The sequence below is a fragment of the Cibotium barometz genome, chromosome 26 (genome assembly GCF_041138505.1).
Source record: "Cibotium barometz isolate CiBa-2024 chromosome 26, ASM4113850v1, whole genome shotgun sequence".
NCBI lineage: Eukaryota > Viridiplantae > Streptophyta > Polypodiopsida > Cyatheales > Cibotiaceae > Cibotium > Cibotium barometz.
Genome location: NC_141071.1, coordinates 26965168 through 26983559, shown reverse-complemented (window position 1 = coordinate 26983559; position 18392 = coordinate 26965168).

Sequence of the window (18392 nt, the reverse complement as noted above, 5' to 3'; positions counted from 1 at the left end):
AACCAATAGGGATAGATAGGCAAATACACAACGATTCTTATTTTCAGAACCACAATTGTCAAGTTACAACAACAACGTCCTTGGCAATCTCTTGAAAAATGTCCTTGAATTTGATGGCATTAAACTTGAGGCATTGCCATTGCCCCTATCCTACACATGTGTGTTAGTATGAAAGACTGACTGCATATGTGAAGAACAATTTCCCTCTGTATCCACATTTGTTTCTACATGTGTCTCTGCATCTGCATCCTCAATGCTCTGCTTGCAATATGCGTTTCTCTCCTTCAGCACTTCCATATGCTGATACAGGGCCATAGTAGACAAAACACAATCAAAAAGATATGTTCGTGGTTCTGCATTTGAGTTTTGTGAGCTCAAGTCACCATACATGTGTTGCTCTCCTCTTTCTAAGTTTCTTAAACATTTTGAGAGAGATGAAATTGTGAAGTTGGGATCACTTGGCCATAACCCCAAGGCAAAGTCACCATAAGCTATTTGTCCATGTCCATGAGTGAGCATTCTTGTTAAGGATACTGGAAGCCTCTCAACCCCATTGAGAGATTTAGGAACTGGTTTAATTTGTGGTATGGCAGTCTTGCTCTGGTGGTCCACCATCTTATCATGTATAATACACAAATACCTGTTTGGGTTCATTTCGGAAGAGCTCCTCCAAGCATAGTATAGATTTCTATAACTCATTTGCTGCAACATGTGTGCCCTTCTTTGTGCCATGTATCTGGCACGCTCCTCTTGATTTTTTGTTGATTCTAACTTGACTTGATTGCCGTACAAATGTCGCATTTTGAGAAGGTGCTGGTTTTTGATAAACTAACTGTCTTGAACTTTGTGTTCCACAATCTTAAGAATGATGGTTGTGATAGTGGCCGGTATTCGAATGAGACAAGTGTGTCATTCACTTCATGCAATATGTCCACGTGTTTGTAAATTGCTAGTAGAACATGTTGGGTCTCGCGGGCTCCATGCATAGTTGTCCTTGACCTATGTGGCATTTGATCGGCATTATTATCTATGAAGCCCTGTATGATTGATTTTGCCATCTCAACATGTGTCATGCCCTTCCATATTATCCCGCTGTTGCCATGACTGACATTACATGCACCATTCAAGAACTTTTTGAGCCTATAGAACGTTGATTTACCAATGCCATGCATTACATACCATGCTTTACTACAAACCTTCTTCCCATCAAATGTGAACTCATCAAAGCACTCGTCATCTTGACCTTGTCTATAGGCCATGCCCATGCAATCCAGTACAAATGTGTATTGTGTACTATAGCTCTGTCCCCAAAAGTGTACCCTAGCTTGCATGATTTTGGATCTATCTCCAAATTGACAACATCGCTTCTCATAACAATCAATGGATGCGACGTTGTGAATGTTTGCAACATCACATTTTTTGCTAGCTCCATGGGTTTTATCGTAATTTTTCATTACCCTTACCCTATGGACATAGCTCCTTTTCTTATTTGTCCCTTCAATGATATCATAGTCAATGATCATGGCATCATGGTGTCTGTCATCAGAACTATCGCCATCATTACCCTCTACATCATCATCCTCTTTTTCATCACTTGAATTGTTTAGGCTGTCAATATTTTTTTGCATGAAGTGATCTTGAATACCCTCATCAATAGAAGAAGATTTTGTGTCCTTCACTAATGGTTCACCATTCTCAAATGTGAGTTGCCTGATCTGCCAACTAACCAAATTCAGACCTGAAACACAAGTTGAACTTGGATGCAAAGATCCTCTATAATGACACCCAAGCTACTCTCCCCTAGTTCTCTACAATTTATAGCCTCGTATGGGTGGACCAGCAATACTACTCCATTGCCGAGTTTTGTAGATCTGTTGTCATCCCAGAGGATGACACTTTTCTCTTTCTATCTCTCCCTATCTATAAAGTGATCTTCTTGATCAACAAGAAGTTCTGCAAAATTATCCTCTTTGGTATTAGTAATGTCTTTGTCCATAACAAGGTTGACCAATGGCCATTTGATGATGCTTCCAACTGCTTGAGACATTGTTCTTGCATCCACTGTGGCAAATGGAATGAGAAATGTGTCATCAAAGCTTTGTTGAACATGTATTGTTGCACATGTCTCACGAATGAATTGAAAACCACATGTTTGAGATGCATCAATGGAATGAATAACCCCGCGTGCCTTCCTTGCAGAACCATCAATGAGAAACACTGAAGTACCTTGTTCTAAACCCTGCAATCCCTGAGAAAATCAAGTCTTGGTTAGAGCCTCTCTCTCCTATAAATAGAATCTGAGCCCTTTGTAAATAAATAGGAGAATTATACTATGCCAGAATTATGCTGAAATAATGATAATTTTCACTATTCTCTAAAATTCTCTCCAAATTGAAGAAATTGGAGCTTCCCTCCTTCAATTTGTGGTTTTTCTCTTAAAACCATAGTTTTCTTAATTTATGATGAATTAATGTTTATGTTTAAGCTTAGGTTTATACATAAACTAATTCTTAGGTTAAAAGTGTGATTTTAACCATTCTCAATTCATAGAAATTGTAGGGAAATGTGAATTGATGTGATTAGATGTGAATTGATATGGGAATGATGTGATTGGATGTGATTGGATGTGAGTAATGGGAATGATGTGATTGGATGTGAGTGATGTGAATTGATGTGATTGGATGTGAATTGGTGTGAGATGATGTGATTGGATGTGAGTGATGTGGGAATGATGTGATTGGATGTGAATTGTTACGGAGCTTAGGAATGGACTACAGCTGCATCCATGCATGTCCCAATGATTGCATCTTGTTTAGAAATGAATATGTAGAACTAGACAAATGTCCCAAGTTTGGTTCAGATAGGTATCGACAAGATCTACAAGGAGCCACTAGCCCGATGAAAACACTAAGACACTTTCCAATAATCCCTCACATTCAACACATGTTCAAGTCCAAGTCTATTTCTGAGCTAATGAATTGGCATTCAAATATCCGTTCCATGGTGGTGTATTACGCATCCCTGCTATGCTAATTGTGCTTCTTGAAATCATATAGAGGATCGGCCAGAATTTAAAGAGCCACGTAATTTGCATTTGGGTCTTCTATGGATGGAGTGAATCCATTTGGTTTGCACTCTACATCCTGGAGTACATGGCCAGTAGTAATTTTTGGTAAATTATAATATTCCTCCTTGGCTATCAATCAAAAAAGGACATCTTCTATTGGCCTTGTTGTTCCCTGGCAAGTACAAGGTTAAGAGTATGGATGTGTTCTTACGACCACTTGTGGATGAGTTCTTACGACCACTTGTGGATGAGCTTCAAGTTTATGGGATGGAATCCCCATTTATGACATGAGTAAGCCTCAAAATACATGTCAGGCACACATTAAGGAAATTTTAATGTGTATAATGCATAACTTGCCTGGCTATGGCAACTTCTCAGGTAATGTATGTTTTCTTAATACAAATGTATGTTCTAATGAAATTTTCTCAATGATTCTTAGGGCTTGTGACTAGTGGATATCATGGTTGTCCTATTTGCGGACCAATGTTGAACGCAAGGAGATAAAAAGACTTAAAGAAGATGATATATCAAGGACATAATATCTTTCTCCCTCAAGTACATCATGACTTAAGAGAAGGATTTCTTGGTGGACGACCACCAAGGCCAATGAAAGCAAGTGATTGGAAAGCACTATGGTTAGAGGGTAGGGGTACATATTTACCATTTGGTATGAAAAGGCTTTATACTCTTCATAACCTCCCATATTAGGATGATTTTTTTTGGCCTCGTCTCTTGAAGATGGCATCTTATTCCTCTCTTTTAAAATAGTCTCCTTTAATTGCCTACAAAAGACATTGAACATCATGGTAAGAACACACCATTGTTTCAAATTACTTAGATAGGAGTACGAAATACATATGTGAACAATTCAGTAACACTTTTATCACTCCACCCATAAATGGATTGTAGATTCAATAATGTAAGGTAGGTTTTAAGCTTTGATATTTGGGATCCATCATACAATGGAGTGTCAGCCTTTGCTTTCAATGCTTCTTCAATTGGGTCAGGTTATCCACCGTGGTCTTCAAATAGAGCGTCGATCATTTCATCCATTTTTGGCTCATTATGTGCATATTGCATTTCTTCTTCTATGTTGGCATCTGCGTCACTTCCCTCGTTATCTTGTTGATGTAATATGTCAACATATTCATCAGGATGGGGTATATTTGTAGATGGTGTTGTTCTAGTGCACCTTCAAGTTGTAGGACATTAGATGTTGTACTCCATATCATTACCAGAGTCCTATAAAAGTAAAATTGAGTCTTAAGCGCACACACACGCATAAACACAAACACACAAACACACAAACACATGTACATACACACACAACACACATAAACACATGCACACACACATAAACACACACAAACACAAGTACATACATACACCCACACGGACAAACACACGTACTTACACACACATGTGCATGCATAAAAACACATAAACACATGCATACACAAACACACATAAACACATGTGCACAAACACACATACACACACACTCACACATGCGCACATAAACACGCAAAAAAACACACATATTTATGAAAAACTCATAGATGAGTTATGTTGCTCCACTATTTGATCCATGAGCATTTGATCAAATCTTCCATGATCTCAAATATGTCGTAGTGTCATTCATCACTCCCTTCTCACAGTCCACTTGCATTCATTACAAGGGCAAAGGAGTCGTTGAGAAAGATAGGCATCACGCCCAACCCGACACTCTTCTGCTGGGTGATGAGGATGTGGGCATGATGAATTTGAAGAGTGAGTGTGAAAGGGCCAAAGGGAAAGAGAAAGAATAGATAGTCAAAGATAGAGATTTGATGTTGAAAGATTTAAAGTGCATTTTCATGTGAAATTTCATGTCAATTGGAGCTATATATAGCTCGCCCAATCTAACCCTAGGTCTCACCTATATATACCTAACCTCGGTGTTCTTTTCACACACTTTTGGGAGCTATCTTTCGTGTATCATGAATCTCTTTTTCTCCTTCCATCAACATGGATGCCCATGGCTCTATGCATGGATAGAGGCACATGCATGGATAGAGGCACATGCATGTATGATTTCTCTATGCATGCATGATCCAAGTTGCATTGTATGTTATACGAGTTATACGTTATACATGAATAAAGACATATTTAGTCAAATATACTTAAAATACGGTCGTATTACTCCATGCCATGTCGGACATTAGTCGCGACTTAACATTTTGGTCCTAGCAAATCGATTGTATGGTATTTGATCGAATGTCATACGATCGAATGCCATACAATCGAAAGGTATTCTATCGTATGCCTTTCGTTCAAATTCAATTCTATTGAATTGATTACTATTAGCTATATAAGCTTACTTATGGGCTGCATTGTCATTGTACAATTCCTCGGGTTCCTGCAAAAGGAATCTGCCTCTTGCCACTTGTGGTAAGAAAAAAAAATCTAATTTAGTTAGAATTATTAAATCAGGAAATTAATGTAGGTTGAAACCCTTGTGTTTCAACAACATAGTTGACACTAGGGTTAGTGAGTCTAAGTAGTTAGAATCCCTTGTGTTTGAACATTGTTCACACTAGGGTTTATATCAATTAAAGTAGCTAGAATCCCTTGTGTTGTTAGAACATTGTTCACACTAGGGCTTACATCAATTAAAGTAGTTAGAATCCCTTGTGTTGGAACATTTTTCACACTAGGGCTTAGGTCAATTAAAGTAGCTAGAATCCCTTGTGTTGGAACATGGTTCACACTAGGGTTTAGGTTAATTAAAGGAGCTAGAATTCCATGTGTTGGAACATCGTTCACACTAGGGTTTAGGTTACTTAAAGGAGCTAGAATAACTTGTGTTGGAACATAGTTCACACTGGGGTATAGGCTATTAAATTGCAAAATCTAGAATCCCTTGTGTTCGAACATAGTTCACACTCGAGTCTAAGGGGTGGGACATTGTTGATAGACCGAAGCTAGCTTCATAAATGGCATTGGGGTAGCAGGATTCAATAAGCATGGATATTTGTTGTTATTTTGTATTTTATTCTTTATTTGTGTATACAATTATTTTTCAATATGAATTCAGAATTAGAAATAGAAATTTTAAAGTGTAGAATGCATAATGGTAGATGTGTAGGTTATTTTATGGCATCAATGATCATTTATTGATTGTAAAGTTGCTCATGAGTCATTTTATGCTTTAAATAGCCTAAAATTACAATGGGTGGATCCCGAGAGGTCCTAAGTGGGACTATGTAGAAGAGTTGAAGCATGGTAGATACACTTCTCATGTTAAGTGTAAGTCTTGAGGCCATGAATTTCATGGCAATGCAACGAGGGTTAAGGAGCATCTGTTCAAAGTCGGTGTTAATGTTGCCGCTTGTTCTAATCCGCCACCTAAAATTATCACTAAGTTATATAAGTATGCTGCAAAACTAAAAAGCAAGGCAATATCCATGGCAACCAAAGGTAACAAATATCACCATCTATTACAGGAATCATGCTCTCAAGAATGCATTGCTTAGGATGAGGATGCGGTATGTCCACAAGTGAATGCATCAGTAGCATCACATAATGTGTTAGTTCAACAAGAGAATGCATCAGCTTAGCGAGAGAATGCTCCTTCGCAAATTTGGAAACCCTCTAACATGCACTCGACGCCTCCTATGTGCACTGCTACCTTAAGATGAAGTAATGGTGTGAGCAAATAGTCTAGTCCACCATATTCTGCCTTTGATTGAACTGCAACATTGGAGTTGCATTTGGAGTGGACACAAGCATTTCTTGCTTGTGGGATATCATTTAATGTCATGCGTAACCCTGTATTTCAAGATGCATTATTTTGTACAGCAAAAGTAGGATCAAATTTTACTATTCCACCTTACAATAAAATGTGCACAGAGTACTTGGATAAAGTAAAGCATACAATGGAGCAAAGCCTTGCACGTATAGTGCTTGATTTTGTGCTAGGATTTGGATGTACTATTGCGCTGGATGGATGGACAAGTTGTCAAAAAAAACCATTAATTAACATTGTGTGGGGGGGCACAGTTTTCCTAGACGCATTTGATACTTCACTTAAAGAGAAGGCAAGTTCTTATCTTGCTAAACTGTATAAATGGGCTATTGCCCATGTGGGTGGTCCAAAATATGTAACTGCAATATGCACTGATAATGCGTCAAACTTCAAAAATGCTAGCCATTTGATTCAAAAGAAATATCCTAAGATTACATGGGTGCCATGTGCTGTGCATACATTGAATTTGTTGTTAAAAGATATTGGAAAGATGAGTTTTGTTCAGCCAACTCTTGTAGAAGCTAACCATATTATGAAATTCATTAGCAAACATCAGTTTACTTATGCACTCTTTTGTACTAAGAGTGATAAGTGCTTTCAAATATTCTACACCACTGCAAGATTCATGACAAGCTATTATATGTTAGAAAGGCTTCTATCGGTTTGAGCTGCTCTACATGAAACTATGGTAGATCAACGTTTTCAAGCATGGACAAGCAAGCATGCCGCCCATACTGTGGCTGCCACAAGATGTGTTAGTGACCTCGACTTCTTTTTGGAGTAAGGTACAAAAAATTAAAAGTGTGGCTAAACCATTTGTGGAGTTGCTACGCATTGTTGACATTGATAAATTTGTCATGGGCAAGGTGTACTGGCTGATGTCTCAAGTTATCAAAACTATTGAATCTCATGAAAAACTTACAATAAGAGAGTGAAAGGAGATTTCTTTTTGCGCTACAGAGAGATGGACCCTGATGCATACTCCACTTCATGGTGCGACCTTTGCGTTAGATACAACCTTTCAAATGCATAAGCAGTCTCGCAGCAGTGAGGTCATGGCTAACTTCAAAGAAGTGTGTAGCACATTATTGCCGGGTGATGAAGGTAAAGATGCTTATCACCAGCATGTCCAATTTAGCAATAGAATTGAAAACTTTGGTGATTAATAGTGTTTGGATGCCATCAAACACTTAAGTCCCCCAATGTTGTGGAAAGAATATGGCAGTTAAACATTTGAATTGCAACACATTACTATGCGTGTGTTGAGCACTGCTGCATTGTCAAGTAGTTGCGAGAGAAATTGGTTAGCATATGATTTTATTCCCAGTAAAAGACATAACAGATTAAAGGCAACAAGAGCTTCGGTGCTTGTGTACTGCTTTTGCAATATGAGGTTGCTACATAAGCCCCAATCCATTGCAACCCGAGTGGTAGAACGAGATATACGAATGGCTCCAAAGAAAACACATGAAGTGATTGCCGAGGAAAGGGTAAGTGAAGACAAAGAAGAAGAATGGGAGATAGACTTAACCGCCTCTGATGTATCGAAGATCGATGATATAACTCCCATTTTGCTTTGGGATGATTAAAATGACAAGACTCAGTACTTCAAAACTTTTGTTTTCAAACACAAGCTAGAATCAATTTAAAGACCACCAAGAACTTAAAATTTTTTATTTTCATACACAAGTTGGAATCAGTTAAAAGAACACTAAGTACTTCTTTTCATTACGCACAAAATTTTGGTGTAGTTACAAAATTTGTAGTAAAGATCATGTCTACCAAACTTTAATATAGGGGGATCAATGTTTACAAAATTTTAATTGAGGAGGATCTGACAGCTTCGGTGGGTACATTCGTTTTGGATTCTTTTGTGACGGGTTCTCTCCAGTGGTCTAAACAAATCTATGCACACAAAAGAGTCAGGGACTAGATTTTTGCATTGCTCCAACTGAGTGGGGGGCCGTAAAGTCCCTCTCTTGGAGGTTGCACGTATTTTGACCTTTCCTATATCCTCTGTGACATACTCATAAGTCTTCCACTTTACCAGTTCTTGATTTGCTACATCAAGCTCAGGAGGAGAAAAAAAAGGTTTCAGATAGTTCTTACACGTTTGCAGTTAAGCATGCAAGATTGTGCCACTCAGTTGACTCTTCCTTTGGGCATATTGTTGACCTCCACAATTGTGACACTGAAGAATAGGTGGCTGCAAAGGCATTGCACACTTTTCCTCCTCATTCGGCCTGCAAACCATACACAAGCAATCACATGCATATCCATGTAATGATTTTGTATCGGTCCTCATGGAATTCATAGAAAGCCGCATTAAATCAATTCTTGTATGGTAAACACAAGAGCACGTGTTTCTCTCCTTAAGTTTTCTAACAAAATAAGGCTTCAAGTTCTGAAAAGCAAGAAAGCCGATGTTAATGGAGGGATGTTGTTCTTTGAAGTTCATGAAGAATTCTGCTTGCAAAACCAGAAAAAAAAAATTACAAAATCAAGAGTTTGTAAGTATGAACTCTGATACTACCAATAGTAGTTTTAGTGGTTTTAGTGTTGATAGTGCTAGTACTAATAGTACTATTAGTACTAATAGTACTATTAGTACTAATCATACTAATAATCTAAATAATTCAGAGAAGAAGGTCAAAGAGGTAATATCATGTTGAAGATCATAATGATGTAAATAGTGCCCTTGACTCCCTTTGGCAGAATCAGAAAGCAAAACTTGGCCAGTGATTAGTTTAGGTGCTGAAGGGAGTTTTGATTGATGTATCTCTTCTAATGCAAGATTTTGTCTACACTTGGATAGCAATTTAAGGAGCCAAAGCCATATTTTTTATGGTGATAATGTTTTGTGGAAAATAGGATGAATTTTATAGCTAATACCTTCGTTTTATGAATTACATTAAGCATTGTGATAGCCCTCTAATGTAAAAAGGTGGAGAAATCTCCTTGCTTAAAAACCAATTTTATAAGTTCTATATGCATTTGAATCTATAAATAGTTTTTAACATAAAATCTGTTCATCAGATTAATGACCAAAGATTTAAGGTTGCTTCCTATAAGCGCCTATAGAATGCAAACATTACACCATTAGTGGCCATCCAAATGAGGTCTCTTGTATCAAACCCACAATCATTATCAACCATAATAAGAATATTATTATTCTATTGTGATTCCTTTATTCCTCCAAAGACTCAAATAAAAGGGGTCATGCAATGTTTAAAGAAGGTTTTGGGAGAGAAACCTCCCTTTTTTTCTAGTTTGAGTAAATTTTTAGCCTCCCATTAGAATTTCTAAAATGTAAAAATCTCTACCTAAAATTTATACAATTCTCTTGCTAGCTTAAGGTCCTTAAGATCATATTATCCTCTTTGTAAATTCTTGAGGTTTTTAATCATCCATGTTGCTTTTATCTCCCTAGATATGAAATGGCATCTTGCATATGGGAGGTCAATTCTTACCATGTTTACATCTTTGGCATGACTCTCATGTGCCAAAGACCTGAATGGCTCTTTTTGTGAGTGCCAAGAAATATGGATTAGATAGAAAGAATTATTAGCCATTTTTCTTCTCTTGGAAAATAGGGCAACTCCATCCCCCTAACCCTTGGGTATCCCCTAACGCCATCTTCCTAGCTGCACATTATGAGAAAAAAATCATTATGAGTTTGAGAGGTCATCATCTTGATACTTCAGGTATTGGGAATCCAACTAGAACTATAAATCAATCATATCATATTCAATCTTAATACTATTTGCATAATATTAGTGAAGAACATGTGCATAAAAACAAAAGTAAAAATACGTAGTGAAAAATCATCAACCATGGCTAACTCTAAATGGAAGTTAATGTGCCAAGGCCGATGGACATCAAAGCTATAGTTTTAAAGAATCCAAACACACTTATATTTAAACATGTAAAGTCAGCATTCTTCCTATGAGAAGAGTTATAATCCATAGGAAGAGTCATGGATTATGTATTATCAATATCTATACTTTTTGGATTAACATGTATCCACCATAATGAATCTATTAAGACATCTAATAAAATAAAGTCCCATCCCTTTTATGTATATACTAGGTCTTTTAAGGAGCCAAAACTAAATACTCCAAAAGTTTCAATTCTACAATGAAAAACTAAGATAATCTCAAAGTGATAAAGTAGCATGGATTTGAATTTTTCTCTTCATGAGTAGACACTTATATACTTACAATTTTGATACCCACCCAGGCATAGCTTGGTCTTTGCTCTTGAAGCTCTCAGCTTGTAGTTGCAAATTAGCCACGTACAAATGCAAATATGGGCATGTAGAGATTTGAACTTGGACCTCCCTGCCATAATGGTGGCTAGATGACATGCCAATTCAATGCATTGATAGCACTTTCACTCACTATCAATCTTGAAATTTATATTTACCATTGTGAGATGCAAATATGCATCTATACATTTATGAACACTACAACAAAATCAAGAAATATCAACGTTTTGTGGCGCTTTACATTACACCACTATAAGCGCCGTTGGGCACCATTTATATATAAGCGATGCCTAGTGATGTGTAGGGTCCCTATCCCCACCGCGCAAGGGTGCTAGCAGCGGAAGTGGCACTTCTTGCATGGGGCAGGGTCCCACACTCGGGGCCTCACCCACGGATATTTGGACAAGAGACCAATCCATCGGTTCTTCCAGGATAACTTTTCTCTAACGTAGTCAAAAGCCTTAACTAACTGAACTGATCTGACTGAACCCGTAAGTCCCACAGTCAGATCAGGGAAAAGATTATACTTAGATCATAGAGACCAACGCTTTTTTCCTCATTGAGAGGCACAACCGTTGATTCTTTTCCATAGAACAATTTTTGTCCAGGATTTACTTCATCTATCGAACCAGAACAGAATCGAGTCTCAATTTAGGGATCCATCACCTAACCCCATCCAGTCCCATGGGTTAGCCAACCGCCCAACCGCTGTAGTAATGGGATCCAATTAAGAATTTGGTTAGGTTGTCCCGGGTACCAGGGAAAAGAGTTCCAAGGCCCCCTAGCCGGATATTCATGCAAACTTAAAACTAGTCACACCACTTACACACCCAATATGAAATTACCTTTTTCACAAATTCAACGGTCTTTAAAACAATCATTTAATGAAACCATAGTGTCACTAATCATAATCCTCTAATTATCCAGTTGAATCCTTATTTCCAAACATTCCTTCATCGGTGTACCTATGGCATCATTGGCAACCAGAACGCTCACCACCTGTCCACTCAGGGGCCTTTTCGATAGTTCCTAGATCATAGTAACCGGCAAGTATTCACTTTAACAAAAATGGAGTCTCCATTGAAGATCAGCAAGATCAACCAATAGATCCATATAAAAGAGCCATGGACTCATCCGTTGAGGACTAGCAAGGTCAATCAACCAGATCCATGCCCAAATTCAGAAAACAACTCTTACTTCTTGTTCTAATATCTTCCCCGACATACGTGTGGGTATCTTCAGTGACCCAGAGCCCGAGCACCGTATGGTCAACACTCTCTAGGATCCTTCGCAGGTCACCTAGCGCTTCACTCAAACTTTAATAGATAGGTCTCCACGACCTCATTCACAAGACGGTCAAAATGCTTCCCCAACATTCTTGACATAAAACAGTCATTTAAAAACAGATTTCACATACAAATACAGTTCCAATAATATTTCCATCTTTTCTCATCACTCCACATCCTTTCACATTAGTTCCCATCTTTTCTCATCTTCCCACAATCTTTTTTTTCCTTCATCAATCCCTATCATCATTCCCACATTAAATCACACCCAATCGCATCATCCACACATCAATCCACATCATCCATACATCCATCCACATCAATCCACACATTATCCACACATCAATCCACATCATCCATACATCCATTCTTCACGTCAATCCACATTATCCACACATCAATCCACATCATCCATACATCCATTCACGTCAATCCACATTACCCACACATCAATCCATATCATCCATATATCCATCCACATCATCCACATCAATCCACATCATCCATACATCCATCCACATCCATCCACATTATCCACACATCATCCATACATCTATTCACGTTAATCCACATTATCCACACATCAATTCACATCATCCATGCATCCATTCACGTCAATCCGAATTACCCACACATCATTCCACATCATCCATATATCCATCCACATCATCCACATTAATCCACATCATCCATACATCCATCCACATAAATCCACATTATCCACACATCAATCCACATCATCCATACTTCCATTCACGTCAATCCACATTATCCACACATCAATCCACAACATCCATATATCCATTCTTCACATCAATCCACATTATCCACACATCAATCCACATCATCCATACATCCATATATCCATTCTTCACATCAATCCACATCATCCATACATCCATTCATGTCAATCCACATTATCCACACATCAATCCACATCATCCATAAATCCATTCACGTCAATCCACATTATCCACACATCAATCCACATCATCCATAAATCCATTCACGTCAATCCACATTACCCACACATCAATCCACATAATCATATATCCATCCACATCATCCACATCAATCCACATCATCCATACATCCATTCATGTTAATCCACATTATCCACACATCAATCCACATTACCCACACATCAATCGACATCATCCATATATCCATCCACATCATTCACATCAATCCACATCATCTATACATCCATTCACGTCAATCCACATTACCCACACATCAATCCACATCATCCATATATCCATCCACATCATCCACATCAATCCACATCATCCATACATCCATCCACTTCAATCCACATTATCCACACATCAATCCACATCCATTTCATAAGTATTCCCATTCTCATCTAATCACATCTTTTCTATCTCATCACTTATTTCCTCATTTATCCTCATCAAATCTCATCCACTTGCATCTACCCATACATCTCATCACTTCACATACATTAACATCTATCCAGTTTACATCACATCTTATCACATCCATTTCACATTACATCTCATTCATTCACATACCGATTCACATGCTAACACATTTATTCACGTCCTTTATCGTTCATTCACATCACATCACATCCATTCACATCCCGATTCACATGCTATCACATTCATTCACATCCTATATCATTCATTCACATCCTGATTCACATGCTAACACATTCATTCACATACTATATCATTCATTTACATCCTGATTCACATGACATGACATCACATCTCATCTATTCATTCACATTTATCTCATTCACATCACATCTCATTACATCTATTTACCTCTCATTCTCATCACTTCTATGTCTCATCACGTCCATTCTCTATTCATTCTCATCTATCTGATTCATATCACATTCTCTATTCATTCTCATCTATCTGATTCATCACGTCCATTCTCTATTCATTCTCATCTATCTGATTCATATCACATCTTATCACATCTATTTATAGAATGTAAGAGAATTCTTATTTTTTATATAAAGATTCTTTACACATCTATTTATGCATAAGAACAACTTCAGTGGGAAATAACACTTATAAAAATCCGTTTATGCATCTATTTATGCATAAATTCAATTTTAAGAAGAATAACACTTTCGAAATAAAAATAAATCTTTTATGCATCTTTCTATGCATAAATTCAATTTTAATGAGAATAACTCTTTTGAAATAAAAATAAATTTCTTTATGCATCTTTCTATGCATAAAATCAAAATTAATGAGAATAACTCTTTTGAAATAAAAATAAGTTTCTTTATGCATCTTTCTATGCATAAAGTCAAAATTAATGAGAATAACTCTTTTGAATAAAAATAAATTTCTTTATGCATCTTTCTATGCATAAAACCAAAATTGATGAGAATAATTCTTTTGAAATAAAAATAAATTTCTTTATTCATCTTTCTATGCATAAAATCAAAATTGATCAGAATAACTCTTTTGAAATAAAGATAAATTTCTTTATGCATCTTTCTATGCATAAAATCCAAATTGATGAGAATAACTCTTTTGAAATAAAGATAAATTTTTTTATGCATCTTTCTATGCATAAAATCAAAATTGATGAGAATAACTCTTTTGAAATAAAGATAAATTTCTTTATGCATCTTTCTATATGCATAAAATCAAAATTGATGAGAATAACTCTTTTGAATAAAAACAATCTTCTTTATGCATCTTTCTATACATAAAATCAAAATTTGATGAAAGTAACGCTTTTATGATAAAAAAAATCTTTTATGCATCTATTTATGCATAAATTTAATTTTAATGAAAGTAACACTTTTAGAATAAAGATTTATTAGGCATGCATAGAGCTTAATGCATGACTTATGGCTGAGGTCTTGACCAGCCTTGGTTCGATTTAAATGGTGAGCTTTCAGTACGGTGGATGAGGGACTAAGGAAGCAGCCTATGAGTGAAGCGCTACGTCACCTGCAAAGGATTCTAGAGGGTGCTGACCATACAGTGCTCGGGCTGTGGGTCACCGAGACCATACCCACACGTGCATTGTGGAAGATATTCGAACAAGGAGTAAGAGTTGTTTTCTGAATTCAACACCATATTAGAGAATTTGAGAATCTCCCAATTCCCATTTTTGAATACTAAAAAAGGGGGACATGGATAACATGTTTGTAAGTTTCTCAAAGCCCTATCATGTGACCTATCATTGGAAAGCGCTTGAAAAATGGGATCTAAAGAGCCATAAACCACTCATTTTGGATTAATGGTGTTCAAGTTATGGAAGATCCAAAGTTTTGACCACATGTCCCAAACTTGTGGAAAATTCCCAGATTCCCCAATATGGTGTTATTCATGCATGGATCTAGTTGATTGACCTTGCTGGTCCTCAACGGATGAGTCCATGGCTCTTTTATACGGATCCGTTGGTTGATCTTGCTGATCTTCAATGGAGATTCTATTTTGTTATGTGAATATATTACCGGTTACTATGAGCTAGGAACTATTGAAAAGGCCCCTGAGTGGACAGGTGGTGAGCGTTCTCGTTGCCAATGATGCCATAGGTACACCGATGAAGGAATGATTGGAAATAAGGATTCAACCGAAGATTTTGACGATTATGATCAGTGACACAATGTTTTCATTAAAAGATTGTTTTTAGAAGTTGTTGATTTTGTGAAAAAGGCAATTTCATATTGGGTGTGTAAGTGGTGTGACTAGTTTTAAGTTTGCATGAATTTCCGGCTAGGGGGCTTGGAAACTATTTTCCTTGGTACCTAGGATAAAACCTACCCAAATTCCTAATTGGATCCCATCACTACAGTTGTTGGGCAGTTGGCTAACCCATGGGACTGGATGGGGTTAGGCTGGACTGATGGATCCCTAAAATGAGACTAATTTCTATTGGTATGATAGATGAAGTAAATTTCGGATAAAAATTGTTCTATGAAAAAGAATCAACGGTTGTGCCTCTCAATGAGGAAAAAAGCGTTAGTCTCTATGATCCAAGTGCAATCTTTCCCTTGATCTGACTATGGGACTTATGGGTTCGGTCAGATTAGTTCAATTAGTTAAGGCTTTTGACTACTTAGAGAAAGTTATCCTGGAGGAATCGCCCGTGCTTTCTGGGCAATTTGTTGCGCAGTGCGGTTAGGGATCTTATAGCTGTATCAGAGCCATTTGGCTAAAGTGGATCAGCCAAGAAGCCGAGAATGCAATAAATTTATGTAACAGTAAAAGGTTAGAATTGTGTGATGAAACTCATACAAATTGAAATTCAGAATGAAATTCCTAATTTGATAATTGGGTCTTTAGATGGAAGCAGTGCAATTGTATGGAATCCTTGACTTGCTTGAGGCCTAGACATGATGGTATTTACCTTATAATTCCAAGGACCATGACTACCCGTATATACCGAGGGTATAACTGCAGCTCTTTATTGGTAGTATATACGAGTAAATCTAAGATCTTGAAATTATAAGCTAAAATGATATCCAGATGATGAATTCGAATGTGGTTGATATGAATTTAAAATACTGGTTGAGAACGGATGAGTTGAATTGGATTCTGATTGAAAAATGATGATTCCTGAATTTTTGGTTGAAAAGTGATAAACAGAGCAAAACCACAATGAGGATGAATGGGACGAGTCCTTGTGTTGATGTTTGTAACTGGAATGACGATAACGACTTCAGCAAACCACTATGAGATTAGTGGATTGTGCTGACAGATTGCTATTGTTAACTCTTGACCCAGTGGATCAAGTTAAGGGATAACAAATTAAAAATCTATAAAATTGAAATCCCCCCATGGAAGACTGTTCAGATGGAAATTTTGGTCTAATAGACCATTATAGTGTTAAAGATATGAATGATATGTTCTGAATGAATTGTTATCTGATAATGCGAGTATCTTTATCCCACGATTTTGTGGGGAGCAGACCTATCTAAAGAACCCCAAAATCTGATTAATCAAAAATTGGATTTGAATCATAAAAAAAGGAAACTTAACAAGATTTTTTGTATTGATAGGAACATGGATTGAGGTCGTCATGGTAGAAATGATAACCCCAACTCGATGAGGAAGAGCTCGACTTGGCTGTTCATAAAACTCTTCATAGCTTGCAGCTTGGACCTTTCAAGGGTGAAGGGAAATACTTGGGAGAGACCGTGGAGAAGTGGATCGAAGCAATGGAATAATACTTTGATGTCATCGGGTACAATGAGAAGAGTAAAATGGCTCTTGCAAGGCTGAAGATTGTAGAAATAGCCAGAGTGGCATGGAAAAACCACTGCGAGACAAACCATCTGGATCGGAATACCCAGACATGGAATGATCTCAAAATTTACCTAAGGACAAGGTTCTGTCCTCCCCGCTTTTTGGAAACAAAGATGAACGAATTCTTAGAGCTAACCCAGGGGAGCAGAACTATTGAAGTATATCACCAAGCATTCGCTCTTCTCCTCAAATACTCGCCACCGCTGAATGAAGAACAGCTGATGGCCAAGTTCATTCGGGGACTAAACGAACCTTTGAATATTTTGGTGAAGAACGCCTATGGCCGAAGCAGTGTGGATGGCAAAGGATTTCTCCAAAGCCTTTGATGTCAAGGTCCCACGAAAGCCAGCACCATCACCTTTCAAAAGATGATTAGTTCGAGAAGGTGATTCCAACCTTCCACCACCTAAGAGATATCACGGCCAATCCCAGGATAGGGGAAGTTCTAGAATGGAAGAAATGTCCTTTTCTTGAAACTCAATCCCTGGAGTTTAACTTCAGAAGTGCCACCCTTGAACAAGGGAGTGAAATGCTATAAATGTGAAGGATTTGGACTGCGCAGTATGGATTGCCCAACTTCTTTTGGATCAAGGGTTTTGGGGCAGGGAAATCAGGGATCAAGTTTCTAGACTTCAGCTCCTTCCTTCCAGAGTAATCAGGTTTCTACCCGCCAAATTCAGGGAAATCCCAGAAGTAGACCCTCTAACCAACCTGCGGTTTCAATCCAAAGTAA